Source organism: Lagenorhynchus albirostris, chromosome 5, assembly GCF_949774975.1.
Source record: "Lagenorhynchus albirostris chromosome 5, mLagAlb1.1, whole genome shotgun sequence".
NCBI lineage: Eukaryota > Metazoa > Chordata > Mammalia > Artiodactyla > Delphinidae > Lagenorhynchus > Lagenorhynchus albirostris.
The window spans coordinates 3,905,946-3,911,984 of NC_083099.1; positions in this window are offsets into that span (position 1 = coordinate 3,905,946).

Genomic DNA, 6,039 nt, shown 5'->3' on the forward strand with positions numbered 1-6,039 from the left:
ATCATTTTTTGAATTTTCCTGTCTATCTGATAAGTGAAATTTCCTCGCTTAGTTAATAATCGACCTCTGGAACCTAAATAGTATGTTCATGGTCTCATAGAAAGAAGTTTAGTGATTAGATGACTGATAATTACATTACCCATCAATTACTGTTTCCAAATCAACTAGGACTGCCAGATAATGAACCTCTCTCTAAATGACAATGAGAATTGCAAATAAATGAGTTCAGAGGTTGATAGCATACTAATTAAATTAAATGATTAATCAGTTTCAGAGGGATGGTGAGTTGCCCTTTACCAGGATTTGAGAGCGAGCTGTGAGGTGTGTTTTCTGACTGCTTCATTAAATTTGAGTGCTTTGATGATGAGTTTTAAAGGTACAGGCTTTACTACCTGATACTACCTTTTCAGCAGACTTTTTTTTTTAAGGAAATTGATCAGTGTTTCCTACTAACAGGCTGTATTGTAAGTTTATTTTTCCTATATAAAAATTGTTGAAAACTATATGTATAGGGACTTCTCTGGCGGTGCAGTGGTTAAGAATCCACCTGCCAATGCAGGGGACACGGGTTCAAGCCCTGGTCCGGGAAGATCCCACATGCCACAGAGCAGCTAAGCCTGTGCGCCACAACTACTGAGCCTGCGCTCTAGAGCCCGCGAGCCACAACTACTGACCCCACACACCACAACTACTGGAGCCCGCAGGCCTAGAGCCCATGCTCCGCAACAAGAGAAGCCACCGCAGTGAGAAGCCCGTGCACCGCAATGAAGAGAAGCCACCGCAGTGAGAAGCCCGCGCACCGCAATGAAGAGTAGCCCCCGCTCGCCGCAACTAGAGAAAGCCAGAGCGCAGCAACGGAGACCCAACGCAGCCAAAAATAAATAAATAAATTTATTTATTTTTAAAAACTATATGTATAATGATGATATTCACTGCAGCATGAATAACAAGAGCTAAAATCTATGAACGCTGTAAATGTCCAGCCAACATTCCCAAGGCTGAACTGGAGGCTGGTGGTGGGCTATGGGGAAAGGGTTCCTGGGTAAAAACTTCCACTTTGGTGAGTCTCTGTGGGATCAAGATGTAGCTGGAGGCTGCATGTCACCTCACTCCTGGTGTCAGGCAGCTTGACGCTTCCAGGACAAAAACAAAGAATTGTTTTTTCTCCCAATGATGCGTATTTATAAAACTTGAGTATCCGGCAGTGGAAGCCAGTGGGAAACTAGGTCTTTTTAGACCAAAATCTTTATTGTTAGAAAAGGTGTTGTAGCGGTTCCTTCTTTTTTTATAGTTAGTACTGTTGGGATACAACTCTTGTTAAAAACTTCTAAAAACCCAATACCAACTGGGCAAAGGAAGTGATCATTACACCCTTTAAAAATCTGTAGCAACAAATACTATTCTAATATGAAATCTAAGCTTCAAATACATTGTGTGTGGGAAAACCAGACTTCAGATGCCTCATCTTTATCTACTGAGAAATACCACAAAAAAGGAGAAAAGAATGTCAAGGGTTTACAGTAGCACTGTATAATAGAACTTGCTGTGATCGCCAAAATGTTTTCTGTGCTGTCCAATATGGTAGTCAAAGCAGCCACTGAGCACTTGAAATGCGGCTAGTGTGACCGAAGAACTGACTTCTAAATTATATTTAATTTAGATCTAAATTTAGTCACAGGTGATTAACGGCTACCGTATGGGATAGTGCAATTCTAATGTATTTTTCAGTAAATATGTCTGTGGTTTATAGGAAAGAAGCTGTCACATAACAAAGAGGCAGGTAAATTGGTTGCAGAGTTGTGTGCAGATAATCGAAATCATGGACCATGATAATCGAAATCAAGGACCATGACCAACCATCAATGAACATGTAATTTGTTCAAGAAATAAACCTTTATTATTTTAAGCCACCGAGATTTGGGGGTTGTTTGTTACTGTAGCCTAATCTAGTCTACCTGACTGATGCAGTGTACCTACTAATTTCCCTTAGGAATTTCAGAATTTAGAGATGGAATGAGATCTTAGAATTGAAAGGATAAAATGAAGAGTTGAACTTTCAAGAACTTATTCTACATAAAGTCACCTTTAAGAAGCTTAAGAGAGGGTTTCCCTGGTGGCGCAGTGGTTGGGAGTCCACCTGCCGATGCAGGGCACACAGGTTTGTGCCCCGGTCCGGGAAGATCCCACGTGCCGTGGAGCGGCTGGGCCCGTGAGCCATGGCCGCTGGGCCTGCGCGTCCGGAGCCTGTGCTCCGCAACGGGAGAGGCCACAGCAGTGAGAGGCCCGCGTACCGAAAAAAAAAAGAAGCTTAAGAGCAGGGAAATGATGAAGCATGGCAGCAATAAGGTAGCAGCCACCCTCCAATTCATTTCATATGGCATGGTACTTAAAGGTGCATGGATTTTTGTTTTTATGGGGTTTTTTTATCATTTTAAAAATTTATTTTTATTTTTTGGCTGCATTGGGTCTTTGTTGCGGTGCACGGGCTTCTCACTGCAGTGGCTTCTCTTGCTGTGGAGCACAGGCGCTAGGTGTGCAGGCTCCAGGTGTGCAGGCTCCAGTAGTTGTGGCACATGGGCTCAGTAGTTGTGGCTCGCTGGGCTCTAGAGCGCAGGCTCAGTAGTCATGGCACACGAGCTTAGTTGCTCCGCGGCATGTGGGATCTCCCTGGACCAGGGCTCGAACCTGTGTCCCCTGTATTGGCAAGCGGATTCTTAACCACTCGCTACCAGGGAAGCCCAGATGTATGGATTTTGACAGAAAAATGGACAAAAGATTACAATGGAAGGTCACCGTAAGGCAAACATAAGACTCTTAAATATAAAAAGCATGCTCAAGTTATTGAATTGGTTAGGGTCAAACTAGGCCATGCTACCATAACAACAAATGCACCTAACTCAGTAGCTTAACAAAGTTTTCTCAGTTGTGCAGGCTGATAGGGGTTGAGCAGCTTTTTCTTCCATCTTCTAGCTACGAATCATTAACCTCCATTGGCATACCAACTCTTGATTGCCTTGAAGGAGGTAATGTCACTTCTGCTCCCATTCTGTTAGCAAGAATGTCATTAAGACCCCTACCTAAATGTACGAGGCACCTGGTAAACATAGTTCAGCCGTACGCCTTGGGGGAGAGGGAAGAAGATACAGGGTGTGCGTGTGTGTGTGTGTGTGTGTGGCTTTGCCTCTGCCACACTCAGAAGTGCAAAAATAAAACTAGAGAACAATATTATTCTATCAGGCTGCAGAGCAGAATCTGTCGATACACAACGATTTTTAACTCTGCCATTCTACTTCTAGGAATTTCTCCTACAGATGAACTAAGATATATGTAAAAAACTTTTTGTAAAAGCAAGAGATTGGAAAAAATCTTAAATAATCATCAGCAGGGTCCACATTAAACAAATTTATGGTATAGCCATATGATGGAATACCATGCAGTCATAAAAAAGAATGCGGAAGCTCTTCATGAACTGAGATAGAATAAGCTCTGAGATACATAACCACATGAAAAAAATCAATGTGTATAATATCCTACCATTTGGGTAAAAACGAAAAAAATATGTATGTATTATGTTTGTACATTTATGAAAATCTCTCCTGATGGTCAGGAAGAAACAAACTGATCACATTGCTTGCCTCCAGAAGGGGAACTGGGGGGATAGCGGTGGGCAGGGAGACTTCTATTGTAGTCCCTATTTTATCTTTCGGATTTTTAGCCATGCCTATGTATTACCTAATCAAAATTTTATTTAAAAAAATATATCTGGCTGCACTGGGTCTTAGCTGTGGCATGCATGTGGGATCTAGTTCCCTGACCAGGAACTGAACCCGGGCCCCCTGCATTAGGAGCATGGAGTCTTAACCACCGGACCAGCAGGAAAGCCCCACTAAATTTTAAAATGTTTATATGGAGGATATGAATTCAGACTGCCACTGTGTGACCGTGAGCAAATTGCTTCATCTTTATGTCTGTTCATCGACAAAAGGGGGGTTAGAATCAGTGCCTCCATCTTGTGGGGTTGTAAGAAACCAATTGCTCTACTTCTGAAGAAAATTCTAATAGAATCAATTGGGGTGTGTTTGAACCACCTGCTGATCTAGAAATATTAAAAAGGTACAGCTTGTGAGGCAGTCAGGGAACGCCTAGGGAGTTTTCCCATGATAAAGGCATTAGAGAGTGCTTGGTGCGTCTGAGAAACTGCAAGGAAGGTGGATGAGACGGAATGAGGACAGCACTAGGTACACGAGATCTCAGGGTGGGAGTGGGAAGACCATGGAAGAAGCCATTTGCGGTTTAGTTTCCTGTGATCCCCTAGCTGCTGTGTGTAGACTACCTGTAGGGCAGCAAGCCCTTCTGGGAGATTCGTAAATGCTGACCTTCAGTGTGAATCCTCCCTCCCCTCCCTAAGTCGGCATCCTGCAATAGTTGGGAAAAAACTTCTAAATGAGTTTTTCTAATTCATGCAAGGACCAAAGAACCAAGAGAGAAAAACTCGAGACTAAACATTTTATTTTCCCTGAAATTCTTGACTGTTGCTGCCGTGTTTTGTATCTTTTTGCAGGGTACTGTTTGCTTTAAAGCACATTATTAGTATTAGATCACAAAAGATAACAGGAGGTCCATTTGTTTTAGTTTAATAAGACGTTTATTCTATCATTATATATAGTTGAACCACCTCTACACACAAAGTAATATGGTTTAAGATTTTCTGAGTGGGAAGGAATTTGGGTCTCAGAAGGTTTTGCGAGCCTGCTACATGTTTTCTGGAAATCATTTAAGTGGGCCTTATAAGACCCTTGAAGAAAATACAAGGAAAATTGGTTTGCAAGAAAACCAGCAATTAGATTTCCAAATTAAACTACCTATTAAGATAGCAAACCAAGAACTGGAAAGAACTGGGGCAACTCCTCTTCCATATTTCCTACGCACTCAACTCCACCCTGGGAAACAGAAGCTCAGTCTAGGGGAAGTCATGATGCAAGCAGAATGTGGTGGTACGCCCGACCACAACCGGTGGGTGGCGTGGCACGTTTGTGGAATGTGAGGCTCTTGGGGGTACTTTGAGCAGGGATGAGAAAATAACTGTAGGCCACACATAAAATCGGAAACCAACTGAACTTGTATTGACACCAACTACACGACTCTTCTTAGTAGCCTTATGGGAATGGATAAAGTGGCTTGACCCAAGATAACACTGATTAGACTTAGCAATGTTACTTTTAAATAAAACCAACCCAATTTTCCCCAAGGTGGCTTAGATTTCATAATGGGTCACAAATACTAAAAATAAAACATTTAAAAATTTGATCCAAGCCCCTTCTATCTTCCCACACTTGAAAGGGACCTTATGAACACCAATTTCCCAATCCTAGCATCACTAGCTTACAAACCTTAGGGTTAAAAACTCCCTTCTCATTTACCTAATGTTCAATTTCCATCAGTTTCAATATACACTAGTGTAAATACCATGACTATTTTGCATGAAGTTAAGTGTTCTACAGATCAGAGCCACGGGATTGAACCAGGAGCTCCCACCTTTTATGTGAACTTCAGTGGTACCATGGAGGCCAAGGCAATTTAATTTAGGCTAACCAGGATTTGTTTCAATTTGTAAGAGAAACATCCTGCAACAGGTTTATTAAATTCTCTTAAAAAATGGTGGCAACCCTTTACTTTCTGCCTTTTGGCAGCAGCAGTTACATATATGGAATAGCAGATTAAGTCTAAAAATGTGGGCCCTAGTCAACTTTACTTCTCGGCATAATGAACATGATAAACGATCACGACATCCTTCACATTTCCAAGGAAAACCCAATTTAAAGTTTGTCCTTGCCAAACTCCATAAATTTAAATTGGGAAAACCCAATTTAAAGTTTGTCCTTGCCACTTTAGAGTAAACCAGCAGAGCATTGCCTCACCCCAATAAAGCTGTAGGTTTCATCACATGCACCAACAAATCTACACGGCTAGTTTCTGCGCTCCTCTTTTACAGAATTTTACACCTATTGTTACCAGACAGCATTTTACACATGGACATAT